At 38.8% G+C, this 26,164-nt stretch overlaps 1 protein-coding gene across 8 annotated transcripts in view; it reads right to left on the bottom strand.

The window, feature by feature from the left end:
• LOC122449695 (tubulin-specific chaperone cofactor E-like protein) overlaps positions 1-17,451 on the bottom strand; it is a 161,419-nt gene extending 143,968 nt beyond the window's left edge. For 2 of the 8 annotated variants that reach the window (XM_043481601.1, XM_043481602.1), the window contains exons 1-2: positions 17,259-17,451; positions 15,669-15,722 (exon numbers count right to left, since the gene is read on the bottom strand). The gene's annotated coding sequence lies outside the window, so the exon portion shown is untranslated. Of the gene's footprint in view, positions 1-1,544; positions 1,664-5,839; positions 6,051-15,668 lie in introns of those variants that run through there. The other 6 variants (XM_043481599.1, XM_043481605.1, XM_043481603.1 and 3 more) reach the window with 5 other exon arrangements.
• Positions 17,452-26,164: the final 8,713 nt, after the last annotated feature.

Raw genomic sequence — 26,164 nt, 5'->3', positions numbered from 1 at the left:
ATGGAAAAAGACCTCTAACTGGAGCCTTTTAAAGGGATTTTTGGAGGTGGAATGATAATCTATGACTGTGGAAAGAACTGGTGTCAAATTACATCTGATTACCTTCTACAGTTGCAGAGTTCTAATAAATTTATAAAAGAGTTCTGAATTGGTGCTTCAAACCAGGAAACCAGGAATCTGGGGGTGACGTTGCTTGGTTCCCTTACCAAGTCATGGAGTGTACCTGTGAAAATCCTAACCCCTTTGTGCCTCAAATTCTGACTATGCTATATGGTCTTTTTATAAGCCCCTGGTGAAAGTGCAAGGATAAGGAGCTCAGAACACTTTTGCCAAATAGATTAATATCAGAACAGGACACCCAGTTACCTAAGTAACCTCAACTGCTATCAATTTGACTTAAGATCAGGTCACAATTAGTATGAAACTCAACACAACTGGAAACAGAGAACAGGCCATATCTGACCACTATACACAATAGCGTTATGCTGGTATGCAAGAACCAATATTTACTTCACCAAAAATTTTTATGGTAGAATACTACATTTTATATAAACACTATTAATACCAGCCTCATTCACAACTTCCAAAACTATCCCAAAGTCCCAAAACAGACATTTTAAGTTTTATTAAAAAATAGGTTTATCTGTCTATGGTGTATAGACTATATATACATATACAAGACTCCAGGAGGTAGAATATCCAGAAGGATAAAACAGAAATTAATAAAATTCATGCCTGTGGTTGACTCCAAAGAGAGGAAATGAGGAACAAAGTGAGAAGGAGATTGGTTTTTACTGTGCCCCTGTCTGAACCACCTGAACTCACCAGATGCATACATCACCCTTTCTTTTCCCATATATTATCTTTTCAGAATACAAAACATTTTTAAGTGATAATATCTGGGACTGACCTGATCTGTCAAAGTGTTTTTTAAGCCCTCATTACTGTCAACTGTCTGTGGAAAAAAAAAATGCCAAACTCGACTATGTGGAATATATAATTTTAAAAGAAATAATAATAAGTTTTAAAGGAACTGGGAATTGAGGAAGAAAAGAAATAAAATGGTGGCCAAATGGAAATATTTTTGTAAAGGAGCATTGATAAAGAAAAAGAAAGGGCTTCCCTGGTGGCTCAGAGGTAAGGAATCTGCCTGCAATGCAGGAGAAGCAGGTCCAATCGCTGGGTCAAGTAGATCTCCTGAAGGAAACGGCAACCCATTCCAATATTCTTTCCTGTGAAAACCCATAGACAGAGGAACCTGGAGGGCTACAGTCCATGCAGTTGCAAAAGAGTCGGACACAGACTGAGCGACTCAACAACAAAAAAGAAAGCAGAACAAAACACATCTGAGCCTCAGAACTAAACTACAGTCAGAAGGAGAGGCTGGATTGAGATGAAGCGGGAAGATGACTGTGGCATGTGCAGAGTGGGGGAAGGACACCCGCAGGTCTCAAGCGTCATCTCTTTTGCTAACCGAGTAAATATGTTAGTAAGTTACCCAAATATTTCATCCAGATTACCCAAATGGTACCCAAACCACTGACCTAGGAACCACAAGAGATCCAGGAGGCAGAGGTTACAAAGCCATGGCCTAAGGGTGCTTAGGAGCTTCAGGCCTCCCAGTTGCCTCCTGCTGTGGAGATGAACTAAAGACTGGGGCTTCCTACAAGATGCAAATTACTGGAATAATAAATAGTGGCGAACTGACTTACAGTTCTCAATAATAAATCACAATAATTCAAAACATGCATTAATGTAGGATGAAGCTAAACATTCAGGAAGAGTTTTCACAGCATAAAAATAATAAAGAAGAGGGAAGCACTCCCAAGTAGCTTAAAATTATTTTCAGCCATTTGACACAGACCCCATGGATGGAGGAGCCTGGTAGGCTGCAGTCCATGGGGTTGCGAAGAGTCAGACACTACTGAGCGACTTCACTTTCACTTTTCACTTTCAAGCACTGGAGAAGGAAATGGCAACCCACTCCAGTGTTCTTGCCTGGAGAATCCCAGGGGCGGCAAAGCCTGGTGGGCTGCCGGCTATGGGGTCGCACAGTGTCGGACACGACTGAAGTGACTTAGCAGCAGAAGCAGCAGCAGCATTTATATACAATTTACAACTAACCCATCTTATCTATCCATCAGAGAAGGGCAGGAGAAAAACACACTTTAGAGCTACCTGCTAATATTTTGCTACCAAATATGTGAAAATAAAATTTAGGTTAAACATTTTGGCCAAAGGCTCCACAATTTCACCTTTGGGTTCCACTGGTCAGATGACATTTCACTCCAGGGATTTTTCTCTTCTCGGGTACCTACTTCCTTTACAAGACAATCTGAGAATAAGAATTTCTTCACCACTTGTTTAATAAAAATGGAGACAACAAATACATCCAGTTTTCACTATCTCTTTTTTGCACGTTATCAAGTGGTCCCAATTAGACTTATTTACTCATTTATTTATAAAATGTGTGCCTCACAAAGTTTATAGTCTCATGTAGTTCCATTCAACAAACATGAACCACACACCAAATCTGTGCCAAACAAAAAGAAAGTGAGAAAATAAAATATAAACTCTGCCCATATGGCATCCACAACCTAGAGGGAAATTCAGGGAGATAATATGTACCTCAAACAGGGCACCCAAAAATAGTGAATTCAAATACAAGAAGTGATGAACTTTTGGAAGTATAATTAAGGAAGTAGGAGGTGAATCCTCAGCCATTTTGAAAGATGACAAAGACTAGGCTAATGGCAATGAAGAGCATTCCAGGCACAGGAAACAACTTAAGATAAACCTCACAAGACCCATTAGGTGGTTTTGCTACAACATAAAATTTGCATAGGGAGCAGACCAAAAAGTGGATGGTAGTCAGCTCATGCCTGACCTTGCTCAGTTTGACTTTATCCTATAGAGATAAAAGAGAAGTTTTAACAGATTGCTGTGAATATTGCAAGGACGGGGTTACCGATCTTTATGAAGACTATCAAGAGGTCAATAATGATAATTTTTAAAATCCTAAAAGGACTGGGCAAGTAGGAGTTTGTTCACCTTAGAGGAAGCATCTTCAGTACAGACAAGGGGATAAAAACCATAGTTTAGGGAGTTAAGGAAATAAATAAGTGAAGACAGTTAAGTAGAGACCATGCCTTTGAGATGCTCAGATGAAAACAGAAGAGATGGGACAGTTAATGAAGAAAAGTGAAGTGTTCAGAGATAGAGAGCTGTTATATCTTGAGAGAGGAATTTATAGGATGAGTTTGGGGGTGTGGGCAGTAATAGCATGGAGGTCAAAAAAACTAACACAACAAAGCTCAGGAGGAAAACCTGAGTTGTGTCACAGAATCTCCTAGGACTGCCAGCTTTCTTAATTTTTGGAAGTTTTTCTCAAAGCCCATTTAGCTTTTACTTTGGGATTCCTAACCTCATCCCCAGAAAGCTTACTGTTTTGAAAGATCCCCGTTATATCCGAACTCTGTCAGATTCTCAGACATTTTAGGTAGCTGGAACTTTAGCTTGTTGTTTTGTTTCCTAAGTCTTTCTGATCCTCAGCAAGAGTGTACCCCAATAAAACATAATTACTCTAGGAAAGCATATGCGTATTTTACATATTTTTACCTTCAGGAAAGATTAAAAGAACAACAAAGGATTGGATAAAGAAGATGTGATACATATATACAATGGAATACTATTCAGCCAAAACAAACAGAATAATGCCATCTGCAGCAACATGGGTGCAATTAGAGATTATCATACTAAGTGAAGCTGGTCAGAAAGAGAAAGACAAATACCATATGATATCACTTACATGTGAAATCTAAAATATGGCACAAATGAACCTATTTACAAAACAGAAACAGACTCATAGACATAGAGAACTGACTTGTGGTAGCCAAGTGGAGGTGGGATTGACTAGGAGTTTGGGGTTAGTAGATGCAAACTATTACATTTAGAATGGATAAACAAGGTTCTACTGTATAGCACAGGGAACTGTCTCTAATCTCCTGAGATAAACCATAGTGGAAAAGGGTATTATAGAAGAATATACAGCAGAAATTAGCCCAATGTTGTGAATCAACTATACTTCAATTAAAAATTACATTAAAAAATAAAGAGAAAACAGTCTACTGATAAGCTTTTTCTAAAAAAACTGCTTTAAAAATACTAGTGATATACACTCTGAATTTTTAAAAATTACCAATTGAAAATAAGCCAAAAAATTGTTACGTCATGTAGATGGAGTTTCACTTTTCACCAGCTAAGCATGTAAATAAGTGTTATCAAAAAGCTTTTCTTATTCATATTTACAGCCACAGCCATACCAGGAAGCTTTGGTTGACAGATTTAGAAAGTAGATTAAAAGCTTGAGGATGCACCTTATGGGGTGTATTTTTTTTCAGACCATTTTTTCCACGCTATGTAGATACATGCTTTTCACACAAAGATTAAATTACTTTTAGATATATAGCTCTGTAACCTGCCTTTTCACTAAATAGCTTATGAAAAACTTTCTATATCCATAAATAAATACCCATATAATCCTTTTTAAGGTCTGTAGAACATTCCATTAACAAGCTTTTGCTGCTGAATTCATGAATGACAGTAATCTCTCCCATAGAAACACATTAAAGATATCGTCCAAGTCAACATACTTAGGCTAGACAGTCTCATTCTGTATGGCACTTCTACTTTCCCTTATCATAAGGTACATATACAGGCAACTCTACCTCAGTTACCTCCTTGAACACTATGTAATATACCTAAGCAGATGCCTTCTTGGGATGAAAAGTAAGGAAAATAAACTAACTCTAAGAGCCTTTCAGAGCTCTTCTCAAGAATTATGGCTTACCAATTCACCAATTGACTCTGAGCATGCCAAGTGCAAAACTTGAGTGCAGCTGATAAGTCCATTATCACAACACACCATGACCTCACACCCTACTATGAACCACCCTATTTCTCAAAGTCTCCTTCTCAGCTGTATACTAAGCTACACCCAAGTATAATAATGTGGCACATCAACTTTTCTTGGTAGAAGAGTTTTTCAAAAAATCCAACACTGCCGAATGAAATGTGAATTCAGACTCCTGGTCAGCCTCTGAATTGGACTATTAGTAGGGCACTGCTACCCTTTTCACTTATCACAGCACGGTTCATTCTCCTTAAAAGGACCACAGGTATAAAAATATCTAACCCAAATTCTTTATGTAATTATATTAGTGGCACCAGAGACATCTAAAACTGTGACTCTATGTTATCAGTGAGTACGGCCTCAAATTTGTCTGTGTTTTTTTTACTAAAGAACCATACTGCACACAGGGCACATTTGATATTGGACAAAAGACAAAGTTTTCTCATCTACAGCTGCATATTAGTAACCAGGATTGACTCTCATGCTGGTAGCCTGTTCTGTGCAGCACTCGAAATTTCTGATCCAAATGAACTAGTCCAAGAACTTTATTATTTTGATGAGAAAGTACTTGAGAGGAAAAAGATTAAGGAAATACTGCTACTTAGATGTAAACATCTCTTTGTATGAATCTACTTCTAAGAACTTTCTCGATTCCCACAGCTTCTGTGAGAAATGTTGGCTTACACCAATTATCTACATCCCTACTGAATTAGGCATTTTAGAATACAGGAAAGCACTTTACATCAACTTTCAGCAATCACAAGAACAACAAAAAGTTTAATGTTCACCTCACCCCTTACTTCAATCAATTTCAAGGATTCCACCCTTATTCCCCACTTTTCAACTCCTTTACAAACAAATCTCCAACAACCCCTACCTTTCCATATGGACCAGAAAAAAATCTTAAGACTTTTATGTTGCACTTACTCAAAATTCACGAGTAGAAAAATTTACTCTTGAATCGATGCTCCCCAAAAGCTGAGTGTCCCAACACTGAGATTAACAATCATTTTAAAGCCTAGTAATTTTCCACAGGCACCTTCTCAAACAGACTGACTGAAACTTATCTCTATTTACACAGGACATGAAACTGAGGTGAACTGCTCAGGTTTCTGTGGCCCAACCAGGATGCTAAGTCATACTTTCTGTATTCCTAATCTGTTCAGCCATGCTGTCTTCACTACAAAAAAAAAAAAAAAGCATGTCAATAGTATATGCATCATGCACAAATCATAGAAATCCAACTTATTAAAATATATGAAAATCATCACACCCAAAATACCTCTTGTAACTACATCAAAGTAACTGAACCACAAACTAAGCAGTTGTGCTGATTGGTCTAGTCACCAAAGGGGAGAAAATATTCTTAACTTCCCTTCCCTCCCAAAAAGCACTAAATATTCGTTTGTTGAATGTACCAATTTTCATTACAAGAAAATTATATATGCATACTATCTTTTAGCTGTGAATACACAAAGCTTAAGGTCACTACTCAGCTGTTTACAGAACAGATTACCCCATCATCTCTACTTGTGTGTACCTACCTATCAAGTTAAAGCAAGGTCTCGTTAGGAATGGACGACTAGCTCATCACTCTGCAGCCTTCTAGAGTTTACAAAGCATTCTTGTGAACAACAGCCACACAGAGAAGTTGCAAAAGTTTACCGCTTATGTTAAAAAATCCGCTATCCCTTGCCATGCCTTGTGCTATAGCAGTGTTATTGCCCTGTGGTGGTATCGCCTGGTGGTAATGAGGGCGACCAAACTGCCTGGATGAAATCATGCCTCACTCCACCACTCCGCATGTCAGCAAGTTACTTTGGCTTCTATTAATAAGTCTCCTCATTCATAAAAGGGGTAAAAGATAGCCCCTAACTCCTAGTTCACGGGCTTGCTGAATGAATGGAGGTAATACGGGTAAAACATGTTTAGCACATTGCCTTGCACAGGAAGAGCACTTAATATTGGCTTACTATTACTCCTCCTACTATTCCAATTATTACTCTCATTACCATTCATGGAAACATTAATGTAGGGTTGGTGGACTTATTTACAATTAAATAGTTTTGATCTAATATTTTTTGGTCCCAGGTCAATGCTGCTGCTGCTGCTAAGTCGCTTCAGTGGTGCCCGACCCTGTGTGACCCCCATAGACGGCAGCCCACCAGGCTCCCCTGTCCCTGGGATTCTCCAGGCAAGAACACTGGAGTGGGTTGCCATTTCCTTCCCCAATGCATGAAAGTGAAAAGTGAAAGTGAAGTCTTAGCGACTCCATGGACTGCAGCCCACCAGGCTCCTCCATCCATGGGATTTTCCAGGCAAGAGTACTGGAATGCGGTGCCATTGCCTTCTCCAGGTCAATGCTAATTAATGCCAATTAATGAATGTCTGACATTTATAATGTCATTCCTCCTTAACCAGAAGGTCTTCCCTTCTCCACCTGTCTTAAGTTTTACTCATTCTTCAAAGACCTATTCAGAATACTTGGAGATGAAGACTTTTCAGATACCTCCCGACATAATGATGCTTCTTTTGAGCTGAGCTCAGCCTATTCATTACCTAAAATATTCAGTGGGTAATTAATCACACATTGGCATGGATTCTTTTTGCTTTTCTCCCATTATTAACTAATGCATAGTGTTGTCATTTTCATGTGTTTATGTTTTAAATCCTAAGTCAGTATAGTTCTTGAGGCTAAGAACCGTATCACAATGCTTCTTTCTATCATGGACTGGAATTTTGTGCATAATCCACACTCAATAAATATGGTAATAGATGAGTTTTTTAATCACTTCTGATTTTTCATATCAAATATATTTTTTAAAATATGAAAGGCAGGGATGTAACAAACAGATTAGTTATGAAAATGCTTCTTAGCTACCACTGAAATACTAATTACGTCTACCTCTCCATGGGGATTTCAAAAATAAGACAACACATGATAGAGCAATGACTCAGTAGCAGAATAAAAAATTCTTGCTTCCAAGCACAAGTTGAATTCTTCCACAAAAACTATGGCCACAGTAGATTTAATATTGAATATATGATTTTGGTATCCATACTATACTGTCTATCTCATACGTAAGATTTAATAATTTATGCCATTCTTCAGAACAACAGGCACAGCATAGTAACTAAAAATGAATATATGTGCATTGCTGGTGAAAATGTAAAATGGTGTACTTGCTACAGATAACAGTATGGTAGTTTCTCAAAAAAATTAAACATGGAATTACATATGATCCAGCAATCCCATTTCTGAGTATATATCAAAAGAACTGAAAGCAGGGACTTGAACAGGTATTTGTACACCAATATTCATAGCGGCATTATTCACAATAGCCAAGGATGGAAATTACTTAAACATCCTTGGGCAGATAAATGGATAAGGAAAACGTAGAATGTATACAAAGTGGAGAATTATTCAGCTTTGAAAAGGAAGGCAATTCTGACACATACTTCAATATGAACGAACCTTGAAGACATAAACCTAAGTGAGATAAACTAAACACTGAAGAACTACTACTATATAATTCCACTTATACAAAGTGTCTAGAGTAGTCACGTTCACAGAGATAGCAGTGTAATAGAATGATGGTGGCCAGGGGCTGGGGAGAGTGGGTAATGGGGAGTTTCAGTCTGGAGACATGAAAAAGCTCTGGAGAGAGATGGTGGGGATGGTTGTACAACAATGTGAACGTACTTACTGCCACTGATACGTACACTTAAAAATGGTTAAATTGGTACATGTTATATATATTTTACCACAATAAAATTTCAAAAATCAAGGAATAAATACAATATACTTTTAAAAAAAGATGAATACAGGTCAAGTCTAAACTGTCTGGTTCTTACTCTCTCAGCATACTTACCAAACTGATGCCAACAATTCACTTAAGGATCTTCAATACTGAGTGAGGGATAAATTAGGCAAGTCTCAATAAACGCATTTCTAACAGAGATGATTTATAACGTACACAATCGTATCTTTTTTTTTGGACTCCTTTACTGATGTTCACATGGGAAAATGTCACTAATGGATGAAGGATTAATAGAGATAACATTTAAATTACAATCTCCAAAGGGACTTGCCTTTATAAAATGTATGCCTTAAGTTACTAATAGTACCTATGAGGAAATGTCATCCTCATGTAAGACATAATAATATGGTTTAATAATCTAGACTTGTTTCCAACATTTTAAAGGTCACAATTCTTTCCTAAAATTCTCTATTCATTTACCTATGAATTAAATAACAATGTAATAATAATAAAAAATATTCTCAAAAATGAACTATCTTCATTGAGATGATGCTGTGCTTAGTTGCTCAGTCGTGTCCGACTCTTTGTGACCCCATGGACTGCAGCCTGCCAGGTTCCTCTGTTCATGGGGATTCTCCAGGCAACAATACTGGATTGGGTTGCCATGCCCTCCTCCAGCAGATCTTCCCAACCCAGGGATCGAACCCAGGTCTCCCGCATTGCATTCTTTACCATCCGAGCCACCAGGGAAGCCCATTGAGCTAATGGCATCTGTCAACTACAACTCAGTATATGAGAGAATCATTGCATTATATCATTCTTTTACAATAAAATATTATAAATATATGTGTAAGCATAAGAGAAAAGGGAAAGTGCTAAAGTTGCTGAAAAACTGTCTCCCCAGATTTCATAATATAGTAGAGCCTCATTATTAGCAAATTCTTTATTTGCAAATTCACCAACTCAGATTAATTTGTAACTCCAAAATCAATACTTGGAGCATTTTCATGGTCATTTGCAGATACTCTCAGAGCAAGAAAAAATGAGTCACCTGACAGTATGTTTCCAGCTGAGACAGAAAAAAGGCATCACTCTGCCTTCTTGTTTCAGCTCTCATACTGTAAACAAGCATCCTTCTCAGGAACTATTTGGTGCCAGGTTTTTTATATTTTTGTGCTTTTCTGTTGATTTTACTATAGGAAAAGGCCCCTCAGCACATTGCTGTGTGCCTAAAAACAAGAAGATTTTGATGTACCTTATGGAAAAAACAGGTGTTAGATAAGATTTATTCAGGCATGAACTACAGAACTGATCACTATGAATCCAAAGTTAGTGAATCAACAGTATATACTGAATACAGTGTCTTTAAACAGAAACACATATTAAACAAGGTTAGGTATTAATCACTTAATGAAAATGTGAGCAAAGACTGGCAGTACCCTAACCCTACATTTCCCCTGGGAACAATGGTTACAAATTTACTAATTTGGTATTTATGGCAACTTTACATAAGTACCATGAATAACAAGAATCAACTGTACTTTGTAAAGAAAACTCTGGAGAGAAAAAAAATGGATCAATGGACTTCAGTGGATAGTCCAGAAACAGGTCTATGTAAACCTGGCTGCAGGCAGCATAGAGATTAGCAGGAAAAAGTTAAACTACACAAGAACTGCCCCAGGACAAGTGAATACAGATCTGGGAAAATGAAAGGGGAATTCCTCATCTCACAACACAGAAAGGTTCAATGTTGAAAGCAAACTTTACCCCAGCTAGAATGTTGAAAGCAAACTTTACCCCAATGAGAAAAAAATTGGTATTTTTTTAAAATAGGAAAACAGCTCTAAGATCTTGATTGAGGGAACTATTTCATAAGCAAAACACAAAAAGAACCCATAAAGGAAAAATAAAACGAAAAACTTTTGATCATCAAAAGATATTAAACACAGAAAAAGATTAGCTAGAAACTGGAAAAAGATACTTGCAACACATGTAATTAATACAGAGAACTAAAACCAGTAAGAAAAAGGCAAATGACGCAATAGAAAAACAGACAAAAGACATGAACAAGTATTTAACAGAAGATAAAATTCAAAATACTAATAAATATATGTAAAAGATGTTCAATAATATTCAAAGACAGAAATTAAAATCTCAATGAACTATCATTTTACAAAAACTAGCAAAACTTAAAAACTCTGACAATACCAAGTGTTGTAGAAAATGTGGAAGAACAGGAACTCTTCCACTGCTAGTAGGAATACAAATACCTTGGGAAACCACTCATCATCATCTAGTGAAGCTGAATATGCACATTTCCTATGACACAGCAATTCTCAGTGTAACTTTACAGGAACTTGTAATGTGTACCAAGAGAAAAGTACAAGTGTCCACAACAACAGTATTGTTTGAAATTACAAAAACCCTGGTGAAAAAAATGCCCTTACATCCAAGAATAGGCAGCTGGATAAACTCCGTTACATTCATAAAATGTCTACACAGCAATGGAATTAATAATTGGTCATTCATTATGACTGCTTCCTTAGCAACACAAATGACTTTTAAAAACACTGTTAAATGGATAAAATAACCGATCACAAGAATATATACAGAATAATTCCACTTAAAATTCAAAACATAGAAAATTAATCATTGCATTGTTCAGGGTTACATGCACAGGTGGTAACTGTAAAGAAAAGTTAGAGAATAATAAACAAAAAATTCAGAATTATGGTATCCTTGGACAGTGGGGGTGAATAACCAAGGAGAAGCACATAGGAAACAAAATCAGAATTCTTAATTTCCTCAAATCTGCTCCTCCTCCACTAGTTCCCACCGGCAGAGTTTTATTTTTCTCTTCCTCTCACACCCCCTGTAATTAATCAACCTCTGTGTGTTAGTCACTCAGTCATGTCTGACTCTTTGTTATCCCATGGACTGTAGCCCACCAGGTTCCTCTATCCATGGGATCCTCCAGGCAAGAATACTGGAGTGGGTTGCCATTTCCTCCTCCAGGTGATCTTCCCTCTCCAGGGATCGAACCCGGGTCTTCTGCACTGCGGGCAGAATTCTTTACCTACTGAGCCACTAACACTCCAATTCTTTCCATTTCCTCTACTTTACTCTGGGTTAAGCCTTCATTAATCTCTCACTAGGACTGTGGCAATAGCTTTCTCTTAAGCCTCTCATGACTGTATAAGTTATTCTCCAAGATCATCCAAGTGATCTTTTCAAAATGTAAGTCATGTCCTTTAAACTCTCCAAAGGCTTCTCTTCACAATCAGAATAAAATTCAGTCTTTACCACAGCCTTCAGGGCTTCATTTTACCTGTTCTGTGCTTACCTCCTCCCACCCTTTTCTTAGCCCACTAGGTTTCAGCTGGCTCGGCTTTCTACTTCTCAAACCTGCCAAGTTGATTCCCCCTCTTAAGGTTTTTACAGGAATGCCCTTTTCCTGGCTCTTGGCTTAGCTGGCTTCATCTCAGCATTTAAATCTCAAATAAATTTAAGCACAAATGCTACCTTCTTAATCAAGTTGCCTCTGACCACCTCATTAAATATGGCAACGCTGCCACCAGCAAGCACTTATCATTTCACTGTTTCATTCTTTACAGCACTTATCACTATCTGTTAATTTAGCAGTAAATTCCACCAGAACCCAAGTCCCACAAAAGCAGGGATCTGCCAGTTCAGTTCAGTGTAGTACAAAGCAATGTCAGGCAAGTGGCAACAAATATTTGTTGGATGAATAAAACAGTGAACTTTACTTTGAATAAACATGAAGTAGTACTTTCTGACAGTGATATAAAAATCAAGAACACCAATGAGAAGTATCACAGATGGAAAGGAATTTTGAAAACTATGTGTCTGTGAAACTGTGTCCCTCAATCATGTCCGATTCTTTGCGATCCCAAGGACTATGTAGTCAACCAAACGCCCCTGTCCACAGAATTCTCCAGGCAAGAATACTGGAATGGGTTGCCGTTCCCTTTTCCAGGGGATCTTCCTGACCCGGGGTGTGTGTGTGTGTGTGTGTGTGTGTGTGTGTGTGTGTGTGTGTGTGTGTGTGTGTGTGTGTGTGTGTGTGTGTGTGTGTGTGTGTGTGTGTGTGTGTTACACAGAGTTTGCACTCTCCTTGTGTGGTGTGTACACAGAAGTTTGCACTCTCGTGTGTGTGTGTGTGTGTGCACACACAGAAGTTTGCACCTCCTGAACCCAGGGGTGTGTGTGTGTGTGTGTGTACACACAGAAGTTTGCACTTTCCTGACCCAGGGGTGTGTGTGTGTGTGTGTGTGTGTGTGTGTGTGTGTACACACAGAAGTTTGCACTCTCCTGACCCAGGGGTGTGTGTGTGTGTGTGTGTGTACACACAGAAGTTTGCACTCTCCTGACCCAGGGGTGTGTTTGTGTGTGTGTGTGTGTGTGTGTACACACAGAAGTTTGCACTCTCCTTCAGGGAGATTAAGGGGGAGAAAAAATCTAACATGCTAATTTGGCATCAATCATTCTAAAGAAGGAAAAAACACATTTTTATGACTTTATACACCACACAGATCCATCAACTGTCAGTCTACAATGGAAAATGAATCTTAAGCTGGAAATGTTAGAAACATGAGTAATTTGTGTATTCACAAGGACTGACATAAAGTCTATTCTCGTTTCATTACTTTGATGACCCCTGTTATGATCAACATGACAACAGCACATAACACCTATTGAGCTCACTATGTGCTTGGTACTGTGTTGTTTTATACATGCTATTACTCAGTTCTCATGACACCTTTATCAGAAGCACTGTTACCAGCCCTATTTTACACATCAGAAAACCGAAGCAAAGAGAGGCTAGTCAGATGGCTAACGAGTGAAAGACTCAAATCTAGGCTGCCCGACTGCAAAGCCCTAAAATTAAACCATCTGCTGAGCTGATATTGCTCGATTCACTTAAATTATTTGCTAAAAAACTGTATGTGTATCTACTGTAATTTTATGCATCATGCTAGGTCAGCAATTCTTAAACATTACTGTACATTAGAATCACCTGGGCAGATTCCTAGATTCTGATTCAGTAAGTCTAGGGTGGAATTTCCAGAGATCTGCAATTTTAACTGTCTTGGTCCATGAACTATCCTCAACTCTGTGCAGGGTGTTCTACAGGTTTGAGGAGTATGAGCCTCCTGTCTCAATCAGCTTACAATCTAAAAGGGATAGAAATCAGACACACAACTGGTAAATATACAGTGATACAGGAGAAGTAGTATCAACAAAACAGCAAGAAAGACTTCAAGGAAGAGGGATCAGCTGTAATGAAATGAAGATGAGCAAGGATTTCATGAAGTCCTGCAGACTTTCAGGAATAATGCTACATGCAAAGGAAGGATCGAAAAACAGACAGCTTGGCAGGAACAGAGGATCTGCATTTAGGGATAGAAAAATAATGTCAGTGAAAAGCAGAGGCTGTAGAATGCTCTCTATGTCAACCTAAACACTATGGGTTTTATTCAGTGCTGGCTCTGGGAAATTGCTAATGGTTTTTGAGGACGGAAATGATAAATCACAGCAATATTCTTTGGAAGAGTACTCTGATGAAGTTATGCAAAATCAAGTATATCGAGAACAACAATGGGAATAGTTAGGGAGCGTTCCAATCTCAAAAAAATAAAAGCTAGAACATGGTACTGGAAAAGATGAAAAAGGGAAGAATGGTACCTCTTGACAATGAACTGCATGTGGGGCAAAGGCAATAATCACAGCTATTAACAAATGATTTCTTCACCCCTTAAGTCCAAGTTGTATTCTGACCAGTTTCATGTTACTTTTTACAACATTTTCTTACACAACCAACTAAGCTCCAAAATACAGAGTTCACTTATTCAAAACACAGCCCATGACGCCTGCAAAATACATGTCACATAGTTCATACACTAAAAAAAAAAAAGTAGATGTATATATATTATACTTAATATATAATATATATAAATGAAAGAACATTATTAAGAGCCATATAATCTCATTTTACTCAAAGTTCTAACAAAGATAAGCATCTAATTTCCAAACCCACAGCAATTCAGAAACAAAAATTAGAAGTGTAAAAGAGCCTGCTACAGACAGGTGGAAGAAGCTGAAGAACAGAAATGAAAACTATAAAAAAAAAGCACACAGAATCACTCAGGGTAAATTCTCCACAACTGTTTATTGACAGATACACATGATTCCCAGAAAAAATGGAATTAATGAGAATCTTCCTTAATGTCCCAAACATCTACCACACAAAGAAAACTTTTAAACATTTTAAAACAAATTTTCACCTGAGTAAAAGGTAACTTTTAAAGGATGGCTGATACATGCAGGCAGAGCAACCAACAGATAGTCAAAAAACAAAGGTAAGAAAGATGTATTTTATAATATACTAAGTTTGAAGATAATAAGAATGCTTTCATAAAGTATCTACTCAAGAATGTGGCCCCATTGGTAAACTTCAGGCAATATTTTCCTGATGGCTGTGAATTCCAGGTTTCAAATAATATGAAGGCATCTTCAACAAAAATTAAAATGATTGAACTGGTCTTAAATATAAGCTATAAATATGTACCTACTGAAATCAGGCAGCATCATTTGACACTCAATGTCCTGTAACAACAGGCCATGTGACACTTTTAAAAGGACATTAAACATGGCAACACATGAAGGCTTCTCACTTTGGTCACCAATACTCATTAACATCTATTATAATATTACTCACACAAGGACCTTATCTGTTTCAAAAACAGATGAAAATGTCATTTTCATGGGGAGAATTAAGATGTTAATTGACTGAAAGATATCTTTAAGTTTATGATTAAGTTACTAAAGCCAAGAACCTACACCTTAAATCATGCAGAAAAAGCATACCATACATTAATTATTGGAGTAGGAAGAGTATGGGTTTCAGCTTGAGATTTTTTACACTGCAGAAAGGCAAATTAGTGTATAACATTGTAACATTAAAATAAAATTACCTTAAAGATGTTGTAGGGATGAATCAACTCTATGGAACTAGGCCTCTCATATTTCTCAGATCCAGCAAAGAACAGAGAAAATTAAAAGCACATACTTATTTCAAAATTTCATCAACTGATCAGGCAAATTAAGACATCAAAGATTATGGTATAATTTGCTACACCTTCTAAATATGTAAACAAGAGAAGTAGTCAATTGCACCAGGGGGTTTCCACTCTCCCTCCCTACCCATCTCCTTATTATCATCCTTGTTCTCTAGAAACATACAGTAAGACACTAATTGAAGCCAAAAAAATGTGCCCTGGAGACAGTTTGTCAAACTGCAAGTTATGACCCGTGTATCAATTTAGTGCATTTAGTTAGTATTTCTTAAATAAAAAGAATGAAATATAATAACCATTATCAGTATGCATCATTAGTAATAAGAGTGAGTACTGCTTTGTGAAACTTCTTGTTCCTATGTGGGTATGTATGTACCAGACGATAATGAAAAACGTTCTTCTTAATATGGAGCATGATTTTTTCAAAAGTTTGAAAGCTCCTAACCTAGAGATTTAGGTCAAATGTCTCTGGACCCAAAGACATTCATCAGCCCTCAGCACCTACACAATCTCTTAGCTCAAGATGGGCTCGTGGAAACCAATTTAAGAGCTCCGGGCAGCCAAAAAAGAATGAGGACACGCCGTAACTAAGCCCGAATTTGGACCTGAAAGAACTAACTTCCCCAAACACCAGCCCTAGGCGGTGCCTACAAGCTTCTGGTAACTTAGCAACTTTCAGAGAGCTCCTCCTCCCTCCCTGACTAGAAACAAGTTTACTCTTCCAACCAACTTTACGGAATTACAACTTCCAGAATCACTGTGCCCCAAGACAGTATCACTCTCCTTCTCGCTTCACCAATTCCCAGTATGTCTTCCTAGAAGAGGATCTCGAACTCAACAGAGAATGAAGCTCCTCACAGATCCTGACCCTTCTCCTCTCCCAGATCTCCGGACAGGGTACCCTCCTCCCAGGTCCCATCTTACTCCAACCGCCTCATTGTCAGTTAGTTGTCCTGGGGGCAAAACGATTCTCTCAAAAGCCCTTTTTAAACTGCCGCTTGCTTCTACGGGCCCCGAAAGGAGCAGGCCTGGTGTCCCAGGAGCTCCTAACCCAACCGAACCTCCCTGGGACACGTACTCTTTTTTTTTTTTTATTCAGTAGTTCAGAGCAAGTTTCCTATTTCCCCAGCAGCCCCAGACATCTCCAACCTCCATCTCCTACCAGCCAAGGGGCAGCTCCTCGTCCCCCAGACCCCGGGGCACAGCGGGAAGCCCTGATTCTCCCAGGAACTCCGACAGCTCCCTCCGACGGCCCCCTCCGACTCAGGCCCCTCTCCCAGCCCAGGCCCTCCCCGCGCCGCCGCAGCGCAGGCCCGGCCCCATCCTCCCTCCGGCCCCGGCAGGTGTCCCATCCTCCCCTTCGCCCAGGCAGGCCTCGTCCCGCTCCTACTTCTTCCCACTATTTCCTCGCACCGCACCCTGACTCCAGAGGGGAGCCCCTCGGGCCTCGACAACCCGGCGGAGCCGGCAGGCCCGGGCTCCACTCACCCCTCAGCCCGGGAGGCGGGGGAGCTGCTGCGGCGGCTCCTCAGCCTGCGCCTCTCCTCCCCCCTCCCGGCCGCCGCCGTGGCCGCCGCTCAGCCTCGGGCCTGCTCCCGGCCGGCCCCGGACCGGCTCCGCTTCACCTCGTCCCCCACTCCAGCCGCCGGAGCCCTGTGTCCTGCATTGACCCGGAAGCAGCTTTCCGGGCCCAACAACAACACGTGACCCCGCCGCACGTGTCACGTCCGCTGCGTGAATGGGAGGGGGCGCCGGAGGAGCAGGTCCTCCCGGACCAAGCTGAGGTTGCTGTGGCGACGGGGATGTCGCGGCCGGCCGGGTAGTCACTAGAAACACACTTCATCATCTGCTTTTTCTCTTACCCGTCATGGGGGGACACCCTGGGTGCAAAGGAGGAGTACAAATTGTCGCATCAGAGTGGAATAGGGGCCAGTCAGAGCCGAGCCCGGGAATCTGAAAGGCTGCTCTCTTACAGAAAGGGGCAGCAAGCCGAAAGTTTCCAGACTCAGCTAGAATTTTGTCCTGATTCTGTCACTAGTTTACGGGTGACCCTGATCGGTTCCCCTCCTTTCTATGTCTTCAGTGTCCCTACTCGCGAGCTCTAGGCTGTAATCTAATACTGTCCCAAGATGCTTTTGTGTAAGGATGTGGTAGCACTCTGACCTTTATTTCGTGTCCTTGTCGCAAGGTCTGCGGCATCCTGAGGTTTCGGCGCTCCAACACCAATGTAGTGGTTGCATCTTTCACTTACTGAGCCCCTTCGAGATACCAGGGACTGTATATAAGCTATTTCCGATTTTTTATGACCTTCCCAAAGTAGGTATTTTACAGAATTGAAAACTGAAATTCACAAAGGTTAAGTGATCTACCCAAGACAATTAGTAAAAGTGACCAGACTGAGATCGGAATTCAGCTCAGTCTGGCACCAAAGCCTAGTGCCCGCACTTCACATTATGCTATACTACTGCTCCAGCTCTATACACATTATATCTGACTGTTGGGCTGTGATGGTTTATGTACTTATTTGACCATTTCTTTTGCAAGAATAGGGATGGTGCTGGCTGAAAGCACCATCCCTAAAAGACTGCAGAGAATTCAGTCTTTTAGGGATATTTTAGCTGAAGAGCTAGGAGTTGACAAGATCTTCATGCATAAGGTGTGTGTGTTTTCATGTAGTGTGTGCTAGGGAGCAGGGAAGGGGTTGTGATGTGCATACATGGGTATTTATTGGTTCATAGAGTGGGGAAGACAAAATTCTTTGCAAGGGACTTGGTGGCAATTCCTGGGGACTTACTTCTCTTATTTTGTTTTGTTTTGACTTATCCCATAGTTAAGCCTTAGGGGAATTAAGAGAGGGGCCGGAAAAGAGTTGATTAAAGAAGATGTTCTGAAGGTCAAGGAGAGGGTGAGCCAAGAAACTGTGGGGCGGGGGGGGGGCAGTTTCCTCCTTCTGCAGAGCACAGAGGGTCTTTCTGGCACCATAGAGTGAATGGCTTTGGAAGTATTAGGACCATTGACATGACCAACATCTAGTAGTTTCAGTGACAAGAACCATGAGAAGAACTGAGTGAAATATGCACAGAGGAGAAAGAGCAAGGTGGATACTACATGGATGCTTTACTGATAGACATACTTGTGAGCTTAGGTACCCTTGGGAACACTCAGAGAAACTTAAGAAGTTAGATGTCCTATTAGCAACAAGGGGAAAAGGCAAGAAATGTGGGGTCATTATTGCTCACAAATACTGCATGCAGTGTATATAAATGCATATATGAATACTGTATAAGATTGGGTGTGATTAGTTACAGTCAGCCCTTCGTAACCCAGGGATTCCATATCCACAGATTCAACCAATTGCAGATAGAAAATATTCAGAAAAAAAAGAAAATTCCAAAAAGTAAAACTTGAATTTGCTGTGTGTAGACAGCTATTTGGGCTTTCCTGGTGGCTCAGACGGTAAAGAATCTGCCTACAGTGCAAGAGATCTGGGTTAGACCGCCTTGGAGAAGACAACTATTTACATGATATTTACATGTATATCATATTCAACCATTTACATAGCAGCTTCATTGTCCTAGGTGTTTTAAGTAATCTAGAAATGACTTAAAGTATATGGGAGGATATGTACAGGTTATATGCAGGTACTACACCATTTTCTATAAGAGACTTGAGCATCTGTGAATTTTGATATCTAGGAAGAGCCTGGAACAATCCCCCATGGATACCAAGAGATGACCATATATACTTTGCTTCTTTGAGATGTCCTTGACTCACTTTTCTTTCATTCCCTTCTCTCCCCTTGTAGAGCATACTCCTAAAGACCAGATCAATGTTTCTACCCAGCCCTTGTCTGTCTCCACAAGATAGACAAAATTATCTTTCTAAAACTCATGTGTAGGGACTTCCCTGGTAGTCCAGTAGTTAAGAATCAGCTTTCCAATGTGAGTTCAGTCCCTGCTGGGAGAACTAAGATCCTACATGCCTCAGGGCAGCTAAGACCATACACCACAACTGGAGAGCCCACACAGGACATATATTAATTTTTAAAAAAACCTCATGCGTGATCATGTTGTTCTCTGTGTGTTCTAATTCTGTCCATGCCCTGTTCAATCTGATAGGCACTAGCCACGTGTGGTTATTTAAATTAATTAAAATCGCATTTCATAAGTCACGTGACATTAGCCGCATTTCAAAATCTTCGTGGCTGTGTGTGGCTGGGGCTGACATATTGGACAGAGCCCACAGAGACCATTTTCATGATCACAGAATGTCTGTTAGTGCTGCTCTACCCCTTTCTCAATCCCTCATGTTTATGTTCTATGAAAATTTGCTCTGCTAAGCTCTTTGCTTCAAACATTCTTCTTCTACCTCCTTGAGACTGAAAATGATATTTAACTGCTTATTTTCTTGTCTCCTTGACAAGCACTTAAGCCTCCATGAAGGTAGGAGATAGATCCATTGTGTTCATCCTGGTTTCCCCATTATCTCTAAAGGACTGTTATATGCAAAGAGATGGCAGACAGGGAAGTTAAATGAGAGGATGTAACAGAAAGATGGTCATTTTATTAGAAAGTGTTGGTAATTTGATTGTTTTGACCTACAAATGACAATTTCATATGGTTCAAGCTAATAATAAGAATGAACTTTCGAAGAATTGGATTGCTTTTGGAATTCATTCCAATGAGTTCCCTGTTACTTGGATAGGTTAGGCAAAGGAGAATTCTGCTATAATTCCTGTATCAGGACTTCCCTGGCAGTCCAGTGGTTAAGACTCTGCACTTCCAATCCAAGGGACATGGGTTCAGTCCCTGGTTGGGGAACTAAGATTCCACATGCCATGCAGTGCAGCCCAGAAAAAGTAAAAATAGTAATAATAATAATAATTCCTGGATCAGTTGAACTGGTTAACCAATCAAATTCTAAGGTTCTAAGTCTATGGTCCTCCAACCAGTTCTTTATTTCAAAACTGAGTATGCTATAAAAATAATCATAGCTCCTTCTTGAGTTTTTATTATGTGCCGAACATGCTCAAGCTATTTCACATAGATTATTTCCTTTAATGCTCACAGTGATTTTTATGAAGTACATTTGGTGCCAGCAGATTTGCCAGTTAAGACTCTAGAGAAATGATATACCTAATAATATACAGCTAGTCAATGACAGAGGCTTCATACATTTTTAGGTCAGTCTGACACCAGAATCTGAGTACACAGTAACACTGCATTGATGAGATGTAATTCAACAAGAAGTTTCAGTCAGATTTTTGCATGCTCTTCTAATTCAATAACTGGTTATTTTGTAATGGATATATGTCTTGCACCTAGCTAGGTGGTGTGGGGAAAACAAAGATGGATAAGGCATTGTTGCTAAAATGTAGTTGGAAGATAATGCTTATACCCAAATAACAGTGATAAAGGACAGTTAAATATCTATCATTTTAAAAGGAGGGTGGGTTAGGGAGTCATCTTCTTAGCTAAAGACCTCTCCCAAGTAGGCAAAGGATAAGGACAGAATCACATGGGAATTCAATGTGAACAACATCAGTACACAGATGGGAACAGAGGGGAAGAGAAAAGCTACTGCTTCCCTTGAAAGAATAACAGCTGGTTTAGAAATTGAAAGTTTGCAATACTAGTCCTGGTTTTACACTAACCAGCCTTGTCACTTGCTCTATTTCTGCCTTAGAGCTTTATCTATCAGATAACCTGAATTGAATAAGCTGCCATGGTGAATATATAGAATATTTTACGTATATGTATTTTCAAGAGGAAGTGCCATAGTTTCCATAAGATTCCCAAAGAAATCACTACTCAAAAAACTTATAGGCTACATTATAGCTTTAAATTCTGCAATTCTGAGATTCTGTATTTTATTTTTGTCAACATCATTGATGTCTCTGTCAGGAAATGAATTGTCATGCCAAGCTCAGTGACCAAGCAAAGAGCAGGGATACTTTTATTTTAAACTGGAGACTCATATCTAGAACTATTTAGAAAGTATCAAGATTTTCTTACTGGGCAGAATATAGTTTTAAAAAAAAAATTCAGTTTGCTTTTCTGAGATGAACATAAATGTATCAGTTGTAAGAAGCTTAATTATCAAGGAGGCTTTACCTTTATTAAGATTGTTTGCTTCAAATTCCTGGAAACTTCACTAAACCCTCTTAGTTTTTATATTTCTGTATGTATAATTTACACACAGAAAACTGCACATACACAGTGTACATATATGAACAGTTCAATGAATTATCACAAAGCAAAAGCCCATATAACCACCAGCCTGTCAAGTCATAGTACAAGGCCAGTTTCCCAGTCTTCCCCCAGTCACTACATCCACCATTCTCCCTAAAGTTACTGACTATCCTTCTAATATTGTAGCTTATTTTTTCCTGTTTTTACACTTTGTATGTGTGTGCTAAGTGGCTTCAGTCGTGTCCAACTCTTTGTGACCCTGTGGACTCTAACCCACCAGCCTCCTCTGTCCAAGCGATTCTCCAGGCAAGAATACTGGAGTGGGTTTCCATGCCCTCCTCCAGGGGATCTTCCTGACTCAGGGATTGAATCCATGTCTCTTGCATCTCCTGCATTGGCAGGCAGGTTCTTTACCACTAAGTAGCACCACCTGGGAAGCCCAAACTTTATATAAATGAAATCAAACGAGGTGACTTCCTTCACTTTACGTTGTGAATCTTCTACATTTTTTCAAATAGCTGAATAAAATCTTTGTTGATAAATGGTATTTCATATTATGAGCCACTATAATTTATTTATCCATTCACTATTTAAGGATGTTTGGGTTGTTTCAAATTTTTTATTATTATGCATAATGCTGCTGTGAACATTCTTGTACTTGATTTTTAGTGCACATACATACCCATTTCTTTGGGAATATACTCAGGAATAAAATGGATGGGTCACAGCTTTCGATCAGCACTGTCTAATAGAAATATAGTGCAAGTCAAGTCACATCTGTAATTTAAAATTTTCTAGTAGCCACATTAAAAAGTTTAAAAAATGAATATTAATCATGGACTTTTTTGTTTTAATGTGTCCGAGCTATTGTCATTTTAACATGTCATCAATATCACAATTGTTAATTAGATATTTTGCATTCATTTCACGTTTTCAATTGCCAAAGTTCAATGTGTATTTTACATGTATTGCAGTTTGGACTAGCCACAGCTCAAGTGTTCAATAAACGAATGTGGTACTAACCACTACTACTACTACAATATTGGACAGTGCTGCTTTAGAAAACACTACCAAACATTTTTCCAAAGTAGTTGTGCCAATTTACAATTCCGACAGCAGAGTATGAGAATTACATTAGTTCCACATCTTCATCAGTACTTGGTACTGCCCATCTTTTTGATTTTAACGATTTTGATGATCATAGAGTAGTATCTTATTTTGGCTTAGTTTGCATTTTCTTAATGATAAAGAGGGCTTCCCTGATGGCTCAGCGGTAAAGAATCCACCTGCAATGCAGGAAACACAGAAGATGCGGGTTTGATCCCTGGGTTGGGAAGATCCCTTGGAAGAGTGCATGGCAACTCACTCTAGTATTTTTGCTGGGAAAATCCCATGGAGAAAGGAGTCTGGCAGAATACAGTCCATGGAGTCTCAAAGAGGTGGACACAACTAAAGCAACTGATCACACAGTGATAAGGAGGTTGAGTATCTTTTCCTATGTTTATTGGCCAATTGATATTCTTCTTCATGAACAGTACAGGCCCTTTTTTTTCTGCTGAGTTTGTCTGTCTTTTTCTCATTGGTCTGATAAAATTAGTTGAAAAGTACTCTCTCTTTTTCTATTCCCTGCAAAAATTTGTGTAATATTGGCATTATTTATTTCTTAGATGATTGTTTGAGTTCTCTGATGAAGTCATTTTGACCTAGAATATCTTATATAAAAAGTTTTAAATTACAGATTCGGCTTATTTCATAGTTAGGCATTATTCAACTTTTGCTACTCTCCTTGCATCAGTTTTGGTAAGTTATAGAAAAAGATTTCATTATTATAGCTTTGAAATATAGTTTGAAATCAGGACTTGTGATGCCTCCAGCTTTGTTCTTTCTTTTTGAAATTGCTTTGGCTATTCCGTCTTTTGTGATTCCATACAAATATTAAGACTTTTTTTTTCTGTTTCTGTGAAAAATGACACTGGAATTTCAATAGTGATTGAGTTGAATCTACAGACGGCTTTGCGTAATACGGACATTTAGCAATATTAACTCTTTTGATTCTTGAACCCAGGATATCTTTGCATTTTTTGTGTATCTTCTTCAGTTTCTTTTATCATCTCTTATAGATTTCTTTGCCACAAAATAAGTCTTAGCAAATTTAAGACTGAACTCATGCCAAGTCTAATTACAATTATATGAAACTAGAAATCAACAAGGGGAAAACTGGAAATTTTACAGACATGTGTAAACTAAAGAACACAGCGTAAACAACTAATGAGTCAAAGAAAAAAAATAAAATTTAAAATATCTTAAAATAAATGAAAATTAAAACACAGTACACTAACACCTGTGGCAGTTCTTACAAGCAAGTTTATAGTGATAAACGCATATTTAAGAAATCAGAAAGATCTCAAGTAAATAACCTAACTTTACACCTCAAGGAATTATCAAAAGAATAACAAGCTAAGCCCAAATTTAGCAGAAGGAAAGAAATAACAAAGATCAGAGAAGAAATAAGTGAAATAGAGTCCATAAAAACAGTAGATCAAGAAAACTAAAGTCTGATTTTTTTGAAAAGATAGACAAAATGGGCAAAGCTTCAGCTGGTTTGAGCAAGAAAAAAATGAATGAAGACACAGATAACTAAAATCATAAGTGAAAGAGGAGATATTGCAACATATACAACAAAAATTACACAGGATCATAAAGGACTGCTGCTGCTGCTCCTAAGTCACTTCAGTCGTGTCTGATTCTGTGTGATCCCATAGACAGCAGCCCACCAGGCTCCGCCGTCCCTGGGATTCTCCAGGCAAGAACACTGGAGTGGGTTGCTATTTCCTTCTCCAATGCGTGAAAGTGAAAACTGAAAGTGGAGTCGCTCAGTCGTGTCCGACTCTTAGCGACTCCAGGGACTGCAGCCTACCAGGCTCCTCCATCCACGGGATTTTCCAGGCAAGAGTACTACTATGAACAATTATGTGCCAACAAATTTGATAAATTTATCCCCCATAAAATGGATAAACTCCTAGATATATATAACCTACCAAGGCTGAATGATGAATAAACAGAGAATCTGAACAGACTAACAAGGAGGTTGAATTAGTAACCAAAAATCCCCAACACAAAAGGCCCAGGACCACATATTTTCATTGTTGAATGCTATCAAATATTTAAAAAAGAATTAATGACAATCCTCAAAAAATGTGAAGAGGAGGGAACACTCCCAGACTTATTTTACAAGGCCAGAATTGCCTTGGTACCTAAGTCAGTTAAGGATGCTTACTACAAGGAAAGAAAACTATAGACCGATATCCATGCCAAATATAGATGCAAAAATTCTCAACAATATATTAACAAACTGAATTCAACAGCACATTAAAAGGATCATACACAAAGATGAAGTGGGATTTACCCCTGAGATGCAAGGATGGTTCACCATATGCAAATCAATAAATGTGTTAGATCACATTAATAGAATGAAAGATAAAAATCATATGATCATCTCAATAGATGCAAAAAAGAGCATTTGATAAAGTATGTCTTTCATTATAAAAACCCTCAACAAATTGGGCATGTAAGGAACATATCTCAATATAATAAATATAATAAAATAAATAAAAATGATACACCTACAGCTAATATTGTATCAACAATGAAAAGTTGGGTGCCCATTCTCTTATTCAACACAATATTAGAAGTCCTAGCTAAAACAATCATTCAAAATAAAGGCAACAAAATTGGAAAGGAAGAAGTAAAATTGTCATTATTTGCAGATAATATGATCATATACATAGAAAATTAAAAGCCATGAAATTAAAAGTTGTTTGCTCCTTGGAAGAAAAGCTATGACTAACCTAGACAGCATAGTAAAAAGCAGAGACATTACTTTGCTGACAAAGGTCCGTCTAGTCAAAGCTATAGTTTTTCCAATAGTTATGTGCGAATGTGAGTTGGACCATAAAGAAAGCTGAGCACCGAAGAATTGATGCTTTTGAACTATGGTGTTGGAGAAGACTCTTGAGAGTCCCTTGGACTGCAAGGAGATCAAACCAGTCAATCCTAAAGGAAATCAGTCCTGAATATTCATTGGAAGGACTAATGCTGAAGCTGAGACTCCAATACTTTGGCCACCTGATGTGAAGAATTGACTCATTGGAAAAGACCCTGATGCTGGGGAAGACTGAAGGCAGGAGGAGAAGGGGATGAGAG

This window comes from Cervus canadensis, chromosome 11 (assembly GCF_019320065.1).
Source record: "Cervus canadensis isolate Bull #8, Minnesota chromosome 11, ASM1932006v1, whole genome shotgun sequence".
Lineage (NCBI taxonomy): Eukaryota > Metazoa > Chordata > Mammalia > Artiodactyla > Cervidae > Cervus > Cervus canadensis.
Note: the sequence above shows the minus strand (reverse complement) of the source record. Positions and strands in the feature narration are given on the sequence as shown.